Raw genomic sequence first — 14133 nt, forward strand, 5'->3', positions numbered from 1 at the left:
CCAAATTGTCTAGCTTCAGCTCCTTATATTAAAATCTAGAAGACCCACTGAGATAATTTGGGACCAAATTGCCAATGCTAAATGAAGTGTTCTGGAGATCGTTAGCAATTTTAATCTTAGGTGATGCGAGAAACTCATGACTCATGCATGTGTACAAAATGAAAAGTCAAATAAGCACCAAGAAAAGGAAAAAGTCAAACGAAAGACAAATAGAAAAGCAAATGGCAGACAACGGTAAGAGTGCAAAGAGTCTGACACCAAAATGACTTCTTTTTGAAGCTAATAGACCAAAATAGGATGTCTTTTTTTTTTATACCAAAATGGATATTTCGTGGGTTATCCAACGAAATACCCAAAAAAAAATACTGTTCCGGTCCGGAAATGACCGTTGCATTTCGCTACACTTGTAACGAAATGTAACAATTTTTTTTTTATTTTTTTTTTTGTATTTCGTTGGAATATGAACGAAAAACCCCTTTTTTTTCTTCTTTTTTTTACCGTTTTTCTGCTCTCCACATCACTGTGGTTTTAATTTTTTTGTTTGTACATTTATGTTGGTTCAATCAGTTTCAGACGAGCATTGAATAGTCGTCAAAATAATATCTTTTACATATCGTGACTTAATTTGCGAATTTTTTTACTTTCCTCCGTTTATAAATATTGTCCTATCTTTACCTATGGTATATCCTTTGTCTTTCAATTTTCTTTTATCCATCTCATATATTTCATATATTGTTTTTCTCTTATCTGTTTCATATCCTTCAACTTTTATTTTTTCTCATATATTTCATAAAAGATGACGGAAACTCATGTGAAAGTGTATTTATTTTGGGGTGGTGAAATTGTGTATGAAGCAGGTTCGGTTAGATACAGTCGTGGTCCTGAAATAGGGGCAAAGGTTTCCAATTTCCCTAAAATATGATCGTCTGCAACGCATCTTAAGGAGTAAAATGTTCGTAAATGATCCTGAGCTTTCGGTGGTTATAACCGGACGACCAAGTTCATTTACAGCCGATGGTTCACCAATTTATGGTGAGATGCCAATTACGGACGATGAATCTTTATCGTCATTTCTTCGTTATCCTGAGATATTTAAAAATCACATATGTATAGCGGCGCTTGACATGTATGCTACAGTTCAACGCTCTACCCAGGTTGAAGTACCGACCGACAATGAGTTCGATTTTGGAGGTACTGCCTATCTCCCAAGTTTGAATATTGGTTTTCCAAGGGGTGTAGTTCAACAACAAACAATTATAGGATTTCGTAGTCAGTCAAATGATACAACTAATTATGGTACACGGTATGATGGTATGGCTTCAACGCACTATCATAACTTTGATTAGAGTGGGCAGAATCGTGAGACGGGTGGACCAAATAATGCTACTACGCAGTTGCATAATTTGAATCATAATGTACGACACCCTTCACATTCAGGTCCAAGTGAATTGGACAGTAATAGGTAAATATAATCATATTTTATTCACTTTATTCATGGATCGTATAATTGTGTTTGACTTATATATGAATTTTTCTTATTTATAGGCATAACGATTTTGAAGATAACCCCACATTGACTCAGCTCACACAAATTGTGAGCAATAACGATTTAGCTAATGATATAATAAATGAGTCGGATAGCGATAGTCCATTAGATCATAAAGGGACGGATGATGATCAATCGTCTGCCGACGGTGACGATTCTGATGAAGATGTTGCGGCCTCCATTGATCTTAGTGTTGCCTCCATTGATCTTAGTGTTAATTATCATTCAAATGTGATACCATATTTGGATAATACATAAGAAGTAGAACCGGAAGATTTTGCATACATGAGAGATAGCAGGTCTGTTCGGGCTGCACTTTGGAATTCCAGTAATCCTAAAGTTATCAAATCAGGTTAGTTTGGTGCGACTAATTTTTTTAATAATATATTATTTTTGAATTTTGTGATTTTAATTGGTGTAATTAGGAGTTGATATTTTTCTTGTACATGCAAATAGGTATATTATTTCACAGCAAGAAGCAAATGAAAGGTGCAGTGAGACTCTATAATATATCCCACAAAAAAGAATTTAAAACGGATCAAGCCAAAGATACATTTTGGAAGGTTATTTGCAAGTTGCATGAGGAAGGTTGTAGTTGGATGATCCGTTTTTCGTTGATCGGAAGTGGTATGTGGAAAGCAGGAAAAGTGATTGAGCCACACAATTGTAACACGGATGATTATACAGAGGATCATTTCAATTTGAATAGCAACATGATTGCTACTTCGTTGATACCATCTGTTATGATCAATGCATAAATCAGTATTAAGTTTGTTCAGGAAACTATAAAAGGGATCCATCACTATACTCCTAGTTATAGAAAAACGCAAAAAAGGTGTAAGAAGGCCTTTGAGATGGTGTATGGTGATTTCGAAGGTTCTTTTAGGGCATTGTCTCGATACATGGCTGCCATAGAACATTTCAATCCGGGCACTATTGTTGAGTGGACACACGAGTCAACTACAATGCAAGGCGAACACATCTTTAAGTATCTTTTCTGGGCCTTTAAATCAAGTATCGATGGATTCAAAAATTGCAGGCTGGTCATCTCAATAGATGGCACCCATGTCTATGGTAAGTATGAGATGAAATTGTTGATTGTTGTTGGCATTGATGCAAACGAAAATATTTTTCCACTTGCATATGCTATAGTTGCACGTGAGAGCTATGAGTCATGGACTTGGTTTCTCATTTTATTATAGAGACATGTTGTTTGTGATAGAAAAGGAATTGGACTAATTTCTGACCGTCATCAAGGGATCTTGCAATGTGTATGACACATGAATGGTTACAGCCACCCACCACACATCATAGATTTTGTGTTCGACATTTAAAAAGCAACTTTAACAAAAAGTTTCTTAACTCTGATCTTGAGAAGCTAATGTGGTTGGCTGCTACAGAGCACCAGAAGAAGAAATACCAAATGAGGATGAAACAAATCAAAACTTTGTCACCTGCAGCGCATATGTGGTTAAGCGAGCTTCTGAAGGAAAAATGGACATTGTATAAGGACGGTGGTTATAGGTGGGGGGCTATGGCGACAAATGTCTCCGAGTCTTACAACGGTTTATTGAAGAAAGCCCTTGGATTGCCTGTTACTGCCATGGTTCGCTTGACCTTTAAAAATCTTGTTGATCATTTTGTTAAAAGAAGCGCCCTTGCTGCTTTGCTAATGGTAAATAAGAAGACTTGGCCGCCCAGTGTTGATAAGAAGTTCCATGAATATTAGGATAGGGCCACTATGTACACTGATGTGATGAACTACAACACTGTGACTGGGGTCTTCGAGATTCTGACATTTGCACACGAAGGTAAGGGCGGAAATGTCCATAAAGTCTCTGACAATGGAAAAAAGTGTTCATGTGGGAAGTGGAAAAACTACCACATGCCATGTTCCCATGCAATTAAATTCTGTCAGATCCGTAAAATTCAGCCTAAGGACTATGTTAGCAAGTACTACAGTTGTAGGTATTACAAGCAAACATACAGTGGAAAGTTTTCTCCCTTGGTTGATGAGGCATATTGGCCTGCAAGTCCCTTCCGTTTAATTGCAAACACTGCATACGAGCGAACTTCTGGAGCCCAGAGAACAACTAGAAGGAGGAATGAAATGGATATTGCTCCTGCTTGCATGGCTAGGAGGTGCGGAACTTGCAGGCAAACCGGTCATAACAAGAATCGTTGCCCCAATCGTACTCAGTAGTTGTTGGTGCTTGTTTGTTGTTAAGTTTTTTCATGAGTTCTATGTTGTTGTTATCTTATGTAATCTTCAATAATATGTTATCGTCCTTATTTTAAAATATAAACGCTTTGTATTGTGGAGTTTAATTTTGTCTTTAATTTAACAGTTATTGTTTGATAAAACTTACACAACGCTTTATTGAATGAACATAAAATTACATTATAATTGAAAATTTAAACACATAAGACGTAGTTGGTCTAAGGGCGTTCGTTAGGCATGTCATCATCCGATTTGTAAAGTTCGTGTGCTAAAACACTTGCTCTTTCATGTTCTGTTAGTGTGCGATTTGTTACTGCAGCTTGTTCTTCAGCGAGCTTAAGGATATAGTACCTACAACATCTCACCAACATCCTATTATTCTCCTTTCGAATTTGTTTCACAGCTACCTCATATTCTACCATATCCCTGCGCTCCATCCACACAGAGAATCGACGTGGCTTGGGTGCCCCCAGTTGCTCAAGCTCATTCATGAGCATATTTGACTCATGGTACATATGCTCCCATTCACGGCGTAATCCGCAGTAGTACTCACATGGATCTGATTTTTTCAGCATCCGAAAATCATCTTCTCATTTGTCAAGCATGTGCGGGTTGTACATGTCCATCTCAAAATCATATGGATCCCATGTTCCCCAGTCGCTGTTGGGTGACTCTAAACTTGAGCTATCATTTCTGTTTTCCGGGAATGCCCAAGCAAAGGGTGAGGAAGAGCTTCCAGGAGTGTTCTCTCTATTCTTCGACATTTTTTGGATAGTAAATGGATTGTAAATGCTCAGTCGAAGCTTTTGGATAATTTGCGAAATGCAAAACAAAAAAATTTGGCTCTTGCTTGTGAACGCTCACCCGAAGATAACAATGACCGGTTAGAATTCTTTATAATGTAAATTTTGTTGCATTTCGTTGCATATGCACCGAAATGGAAAATAAAAAATTGGAGTAATCCAAGTTTATAAATAGCTTTTCGTCATGGACTTGTCAAATCTAAGCTTTTATATTTTGTTGTTGACCTTGCGAAATGCAAAGCTAAAAAATTGTCAGAAGCTTGTCAATAGCTTTCAACTGTATAAATAAATTTAAATATATAAATATTTTTTGAATTAAATAAAATAACCCGGAAATACACATGAAAATTGTGTTGTTATGGCTAGATCCCGATAATGCGCTAATATTCTCGTGCAAGCCATCCGACAATATTATAATTTTTAATGATTTATTATTATAACACTAGGAAATCTAAAATATTATTTAAAAGATAACAGAGAAGTTGACTATTTAAACGTGTATCAAGCAATACTTTTAAATTGTTAGCGTGATAACTCAAGGAAATATGGTTAGCTGACATTTAGATATGTGCACAAATATTAATAATACAGATTGCATTATATATAGTGGTACAAGTGAATTGGACAATATTTTTTTGGGTATTTCGTTGGATAAGCCGCGAAATACCCATTTTGGTATATAAAAAAATAAAAAGACATCCTATTTTTGTCTATTAGCTCCAAAAAGAAGCTATTTTGGCGCCGGACTCACTCAGAGTGCAAAGTCTGAAAAGAAAAAAGAAAAGCATTGGCACATAATTGCGATGCAATGTAATTAGTTCTGGTACCTGCGCGGTGCGCGATCGTAGCGTAGCAAATCAGTAGTCACGTCTTATTTATAATATGACATTAAATCTAATTACTTCGATATTTACATTTATATATTTGCTGATATCTTTTATTTTCTCTTTATAAGTCTATTTTTATTGCTCCTCCTATATGCGTGTAAACTTAATTAAAGGTTATTAATAAAGTGATTACTTAAGTAATATATTGCCCGAGAAGAATTGTTGGTTGCACCCAAACAACTCTTCAACCACCTACGACATAATTTCTTACAGTCAAATTATTTTAATAATGAGATGGACTAAGCAATCTAAAGTGATATTCATTATTTTTTGATAGACTTTTCAGTTAGAAAAAAAAGGAAGAATCGTTGAAATCTAATTTATAACGATTTTCTTTCAAAAATATTATTTTCAATTATTTACCTGTTCTAATTTATATTAATATTCTTTGAAAAAATCTAATTATTTTTTAAAATCATACCATTCTTCCAAACATAAATTAAAACGCTGAATACAAATACAAAAAATTAACCAGACTCAATTAAAATATTTTTATTTTTAATTCAAATTAAAAAAAATGAACCACATTAAAAATGTATTTTCCCAAGTATGAAATAGAAACATAATATTTTATATCTCTCTTCTTTGAGAGGAGGTCGTCAACATTTTTACGTAGATCTGTTGTATAAAATAAAACAGCTAAGGTACTAACAGAATTTTTTTAAATAAAAAACTGAAAAATATTTATAAGATTTTAATAACTGACGGCATGGAATAGTACTCTTTTTTTAAAAAAATTACTTAACTTTTATTACCAAGGCAAATATGTGTTATCAAACAAAAGCTTACAACCAACCAAGACTTCTTCCTACTATATATTTTCCTATCATATCACCAAGCAGTACCAAGGATAAAATTTAAATTTTCGAGTCCTCTAGCTATCTGCATGTGGCAACTCCCTAGACAATCGATTCCTTGCACAATTTGTGTACTAACCTCTTCAATACTTTTCTTCTTTCCTTGAAGTATCCTTTTGATACCTTTCTATAGCCCCACAAAGTATACACTCCTTGCTAGCACACTACCATATATTTGAGCTTGTATTGATGGCCCATTTTAGCTCTTCACTCCATTCCATGGAATTGCCTTTGAATCTACTGCCAGCTTATTTGTTGAAATATACGCGGGAAATAAATGAACTTTGATTTGTTTAAAATAAACTTTTTCATGAATTTATTTTTATCTAAAATTACTCAGACAGGCTGAGTATGTTATAATTATATAAACAGATTCAAGAAGAGGGGCTGTACCTGACCTCTTTGATTTGGTTTTCCCATATGACTCGTCAGAAAATTGACACCAGCACACATATTGAGGCACAATGCTAATTATGAAGACATGGATTTTCTTCATCCACTACAAATACTTGCAAGATTGGTCTAGTTGATCACAAGTTGGAGAGTTGAAAGATGCTTTCTTTGATCATGATTTTTAATTATTAACTATTGTGAATTATAGTATTTCACTTTTTATGTAATTTTTAAATGTGAAAATTTATGTTTAAATCCACATCAGAAATTAGTTAATTAGTTTGACCATCGTACATAGACACATAAATTGAAATGGATGGAGTAGTATTCAGTGGCGGAGCCAAGATTTTCGCTGAGCGGGTTCAAAATATAAAAAGGTAAACATATGAAGAAGCCTAAGGGGGGTTCAACATCTACTATATATACATAAAAAATAACTGACCGAACCAAACCATTGACGCCCCTAAGCTAAAAACATGTAATGTCAAATTTGACACCGTATAGTTATGATACTTTCTTTATATTTTTCTTACTTCAGGATGAAATGAAAAGAGGTGATGTTCCCAAGTCAGTTCAATGTTACATGAATGAGGAGGGTGTTTCTGAAGAAGAGGCAAGAAAACATATCAAGTTTTTGATACAGGAGACGTGGAAACTGGTGAACACAACTCAACAGGAAAATTCGTTGTGATCTGAAAAATTCGTTGGATGTGCAGTAAATCTTGCAAGAACGGGACAAACCGTTTACCAACATGGAGATGGCCATGGAATTCAAGATTCTAAGATTAAAAATCGCATTTCCCAATTATTTTTTGAGCCCATCACTCTTTCAATTCCATAAAGTTCTGCCTTTTGCTTTTTACATATGTATATTTAACGAGTCTTATTCTAAATGCTTTATATTTTATGTGTTTCTTTACTAGAAAGATTACGGTGAAAATAAGATAAACTTCATTTTGTGTCTTACATAGCAAGTTTTATGATGCTCTTTTTTTTCAATTCACAAGTTAGTTGATTTAAATCTTACTTTTGGATCCATAAATATCATGCGTTTCTTTACTAGAAAGGTCACTGTGAAAATGAGATAAACTTCATTTTGTGTCTTACATATACAAGTTGTATGATGCTCATTTGAGGTCGGTTTTTTGAGGTTGAAAACCTAGTTTTTAGTAGTGAATATTCAAATCTTACTTTTGGATCCATTAATTTTAAGTTCGCCAAATTGAGAAACCAAAAGGAAATTTCACCAAATTTATTATATTTATGTGAGGTATAAAGTAGAGTTATTCGTGAAATATCTATAGAAAGGGCCACAACAATAGATGTATTTTGGGTAGATGGATGACAAATACTGGGTCCGGAACCATAATAGCCCTATAAAAATCCTTTTGAACCAAAATACCCCAACAAAAAAAAGAGTTACAAAAATACCTATAGCGCAGTATTTTACTGCGCTATAGCAGTAACGGAGACGGAGCCGTTAACCGCTATAGCGCATTAATTTACTGCGCTATAGTGTATTTACACAGGTCATATAGCGCAGTAAATTACTGCGCTATAGTGCGTTTGTTTTTTTGGTTTTTCCAACTCTTTTAGTTAACCCTTCTTCCATTGTCCTTTTAACGTATTTTGACCATAGATTAATCATGCTTCGCGACCCCGAAACATCAATATTTTATATAGAACCCTACTTATTTTTGTGCGATTAATAAGATAGGATCAATACATCAAGGATACGCAAAAGTTCGGATGGGCGTTTTAGTGGCTGAAAAGTGCTCGAACGCCATTTTCGTTTGAAGGTTCGGCGACATTATCTTGAAGTTCTTTGCGAATACTTAAATTTGTTCATCAATAATTAATCAAAAGTTTCTCAAAATGACAGCATCCATACAAAAAAAAAAAACTTAATTAAATTGCACCATTCATTCATAGCCTTGAGTAGATGAAAATACTTAACATACTAATATTCTTCAAAATAACAGCATAATCATAAATTAAACTTAAAACTAAAATCACAACATTCTTAATCATCATCAGAGTACAAGTCCTCAATATCGTCCTCAGAAAAATATTGGCGATTTCTTAAGACACATCTTTTTTCAGTAGCAGTTAGTTCTCTACCAGTTGATGATGCTTGTTCTTCGGCCAACTTTAGCATGTAAAATCTACAACGTCTTGCCAGCATTCTGTTGTTTTCCTTTCTAATTCTTTGCACGGCAAACTCGCAACTTTCTGGACCTACTTGAGGCATGGTTAAGGAGTACCTTGTTGGGATTGGAGCGTTGAGATTTTCCAAGTCACGAACAAGACGTTCTGATTCGGCAAGCCGATGTGACCATTCTCGACGTAAACCGCAATAATATTCCCGCGGATCTGAATATTTCACACTGCAGAAATCATCATTACGCTCTATAAGAAGGTGGGGATTTAGCTCATCTAGTTTGAAATCACTGGTATCGCTCGAAAAACTACTATGATTTGAACTTTCATCATCACTGCTATTTGGTTCTTTTGGAAGGAGTAAAGACCAAGGTGATTTTCTACTGCTTGACATTGAATAATATGGTGTAGTCTATTAAGAAAAGAAAGGGCTATTTATATAGTTGCAAACCCCCAAGAACCCTCCGGGGGGGGGGGGGGGGGGGAAGGTCTTAATGACCCTACCTACTTACCTTCTTGTAAGAAAAATATTAATCTTCATCGGACATTTCACAGTCCGAATCCCACTTGGATCTAAATCTTGTGCTACCATGTATACCATATTCTACCCTATGGTAACGTATTTGCATCCGATTGTTCTCTTCGCGAAAACGATTAAGAGCCAAATTAAACTCTTTTGGAGTTTCGCGAGGCATTGACATAACACGTTTTTTTTGGCGTTTAAGCCCTACTGACGCTAACTTGTGCTCCAGTGCTTCAGCTTCCCTAACACGCCAATCACACTCCTCTCTCATTTTATTATTATACTCTCGATTGAATCTGTCGTTAGGGTTATTTGAGTAATGAAAATCATCATCACTTAGTTCCTATGTCCTACCCATTGCTTCAAAGATGTTTGCTGGAGTGAACGATATAACACGATTAATATCTCTAAATTGATCAAAAAATGACATCTTAACTCAATTTTGTGTGGAATGTTGCGTTTGTAACAGTTAGTCGTCAAATTACATTATATAAAGTTTGATTCGAACTATTTTGGCAGGTGAGGTGATGGTTGTTCAGCCGCATAGCGCAGTTAAATCATGCGTTATATAGTATAACGTATGATTTTACAGCTTTATTATGACACAACGCCTCAATAACGCATTAATTTACTGCGTTATAGTACTATAACACAGTAAATTAATGCGTTATTCGTTTCTCCACCCATTATTTGATTCGACGTAACACTGCAAAACACTGTAATTGCATGCATGCGTTAGTCCTATTAATACCGAGTTTTAACTAGTTTTATCATTCTGTATAAGGCAAAAAAAGCATAAAATTTTCAGTTTCAACTAGTTTTATCATTCTGTATTCCTCCTCAGTTATTCAAAATATGACAGATGTTCCAAGAATTAAAGTTTCTTTATTCTGGGACGGACAAATTTTATTCGAGGAAAATAATTTGCGCTACGATTCTCCCCCAAAATATCATGTTAAGTTTCCACTTGACTTAAAATTCTCAAAACTACTCCAAGCCTTGTATAATAGACTACAAGTTAGTAGAAGTGATTTTGATCTAAGTATAATTGGAAAATATCCAGTGTCATTTACGCCGCAAGGTGTAACTAGTTATGGACAGTGGTACATTCAAGACGATGATTCTTTGACTGATTATTTGAAGGCGCCGTATGATTATAGGCGATGCATAACTTTAAACGTCCTTGAAATGTATATCGAAAAGGTGCCCATTAATCGACTTGAATTCATGGCTAGGGCTCCTCAGGAAGCCCGAAATAGCCCTCGTCGGGAAGCCCCGTCTATAATTCAGGCCGAAGTCACTCAAGCGGAACCTACTTATCAACACAATTACCCTGATATGAGTACCTATGAAAGCATCTTGACTAGCCAAATGCCTCTGGATAGATTAAGTCAGCAATTTGACGGGCAGTGGTAAATATTCATTTTTTACATCATTATTATTATTATTATTATTATTATTATTATTATTATTATTATTATTATTATTATTATTATTATTATTATGTGTAGTGGCACTTGAATACTGTTAATGATGTCGATTATATTATTTAGGGGCTATACACCTGATATGGATCATATTGGACGGTCTCCTCAATCGGGATGGAGGAATCAGGTTGGAACATCCTCAGCCTATCCAACAACTCAAAGCGATGGACCTTCCTCAAGTTTCGGTGCAGTTGATTACTATCGGTATGTCTATTTTTTTAACATCAATAGTGCTATTTGATGTGTAGTAGTTAAAACATCCTAATTTCTAATATAGGGAGAATGTGGTGGTTGCACCAAATTATAGGCAAAGGACTGCTATGGATGGTCCGGATTATCCGAATTATATAGTGACATCACCCAGCGATAGTAAGGAAATACCTAATGCAGAGGAAAGTGATGATGCGATTGAGGTTGGAATTAATCCTCAACATCAATTAGAATTGTTGTAAGACATGATGGACAGTCCGGCACACGTGGAGGAACTGAATTCACAGCAACCATTTGAACAGCAAGAGTCGACTCCGTTTCAGCCGCAAAGCCAATTTCAACAGCAAGAGTCGATGCCGATTCAGTGGCATTCCGATGAGATCCCCTATCTTGATCATCTTCAAGATCGCCCAGATGCCTTTGTCTTTACTAGGGATGATGATCATGTTCGGCGAAGTTTGTGGAAAGAGCCAGTGGATCTTTTAAAACAGAAGGTTCATATTGAAAAAGGGATGATTTTCAGCTCAAAAAAATCATTGCAAAGGGCTGTTAAGATTTATTGCATCCAGGGGATGAGGGAGTTTAAAGTTGACGATTCCACACGAAAAGTTTGGCGATTGGTCTGTAAGCGAAAATATCAAGGCTGCGAATGGATGCTTCGTGGTAAGGAAACTGCTGAAAAGATGTGGACTATTTCAAAGTTCTACACAAAGTACAGTTGTGATATGAGTGACCTCCCAGATGATCATTGCAATCTAGATACTAATTTGATTGCGCGTGTATTAGTTGTCGACATTGGAAAAAACCCAAGGTATCCCCTTCGCCTAAGTTTATTTTATTTTTGTTGTTAATATAATGTTCGTCGTTGTTACATGCTGATATTTGAACTTTTTCAGGTACCCTATTAAAGATTGTATTACAGCCATCCTGAAAGTATATAGCAAAACTGTTACTAGGAGGAAGGCGTATCTTGGGCGTAGGCGTGCACATGAGATAGTCTACGGCAATTGGGAGGGCTCTTTCAAGAAGTTGCCGAGATACATGGCGGCTCTACAACATTTCAATCATGGTACTGTTGTTGAATGGAAGCTCAAATCGAAACCTGGTGTGCCCGGTAATATTTTTGATTTTGTGTTTTGGGCATTTAAACCATGCATTGATGGTTTTGCTCATTGTCGGCCTGTAATATCAATAGATGGAACACATGTGTATGGGAAGTATGACATAAAGCTGCTAATAGCAGTTGGAATGGATGCAAATGGAGCTATATTCCCTCTAGCTTTTGCAATTGCAGCTAATGAGAGCATTAGTACGTGGGGTATGTTTTTGGACTACTTAAGGCAACACGTTATTAAGGATCGCATGGGAATCTGTGTGATATCAGACAGAAATACTGGCATATTGCACAATATGTTCAATTTGCAGGGGTGGTAGCCACCCTTTGCCTACCATCGTTATTGTTTAAGGCATTTGAAGGCAAACTTCCAAAAGGCATATCGAATCCCAACACTTTGCAATTGGATGTGGGCGGCTGCAACAGAGCATCAGGAGAAGAAGTTTAACCTGCAGATGGACATTATTAGGCGGGCGAATGAGGAAGCCTTCCACTGGTTGAATGCAATTGATAAAGACAAATGGACATTACACCAGGATGAAGGTAGGCGATGGGGTATGCTGACAACAAATAGCTCTGAGTCATTCAATGGTTTGTTAAAATCTGCACGCGGACTACCTGTCACCGCAATGGTGAGAATGACATTTAAGCAGGTTGTGGAGCGGTTCGTCACTCGATCAAAAGAGGCCAAAGCATATGCAGCAGAAGGTCTAAGATGGTTGCCAAAACCGTCAACACTGTTCGAGCACCACAAATATATGACTCAGAAACATGACCGGATGGAGTACAACCCTGCAGAGTGCATATTTGAACTCACAACAAGTGTACACCAAGGTAAAGGAGGTAACGTCCATACAATTTGTGAGATTCCAAGAACATGCACATGCGGCAAGTGGCAATCATATCACATGCCATGTTCTCATGTCTTCAAGTGTTTCATCACAATGGGAAAGAACGCCTCCTCGTACATGGCTGAGGAATATACAGTTGGAAATTATACAAGAACGTATGCTGGAAGGTTCTACCCACTTGGCGGTGAGAGTTATTGGCCACCGGATCCATTTTCAATGGTCGCAAATAAAGCATTTATCCGTAAATTCAGAAAGAATGCATACTCGCGTATTCATAATGAAATGGATGTTCCACCGGGGAGATACACTCGAAAATGCTCATTTTGCAATTATGTTGGTCATGATAAGCGCAAGTGTCCCTTACGACATGGTGGTCAAACTACATCTCGCGGTGGAAGTACCTCTCGTAGTGGAGGAAACTTTCGTGGTGGAAGTACCTCTAGTGGTGGTGGCACGTCTAGCGGTGGTGGGGGAAGATCAACTCAAGGGCATTAATTGATGAATGTTTTTTAAGATTTTTTCTTACTTTGATGATTGTATGATTATGCTGTTATTTTGAAGAATATTAGTATGTTAAGTATTTTCATCTACTCAAGGTTATGAATGAATGGTGCAATTTAATTAAGTTTTTTTTTTTTTTGTATGGATGCTGTCATTTTGAGAAACTTTTGATTAATTATTGATGAACAAATTTAAGTATTCGCAAAGAACTTCAAGATAATGTCGCCGAACCTTCAAACGAAAATGGCATTCGAGCACTTTTCAGCCACTAAAACGCCCATCCGAACTTTTGCGTATCCTTGATGTATTGATCCTATCTTATTAATCACACAAAAATAAGTAGGGTTCTATATAAAATATTGATGTTTCGGGGTCACGAAGCATGATTAATCTATGGTAAAAATACGTTAAAAGGACAATGGAAGAAGGATTAACTAAAAGAGTTGGAAAAAAGAAAAAAACAAACGCACTATAGCGCAGTAATTTACTGCGCTATATGACCTGTGTAAATACACTATAGCGCAGTAAATTAATGCGCTATAGCGGTTAACGGCTCCGTCTCCGTTACTGCTATAGCGCA

This window comes from Lycium barbarum, chromosome 6 (genome assembly GCF_019175385.1).
Source record: "Lycium barbarum isolate Lr01 chromosome 6, ASM1917538v2, whole genome shotgun sequence".
Lineage (NCBI taxonomy): Eukaryota > Viridiplantae > Streptophyta > Magnoliopsida > Solanales > Solanaceae > Lycium > Lycium barbarum.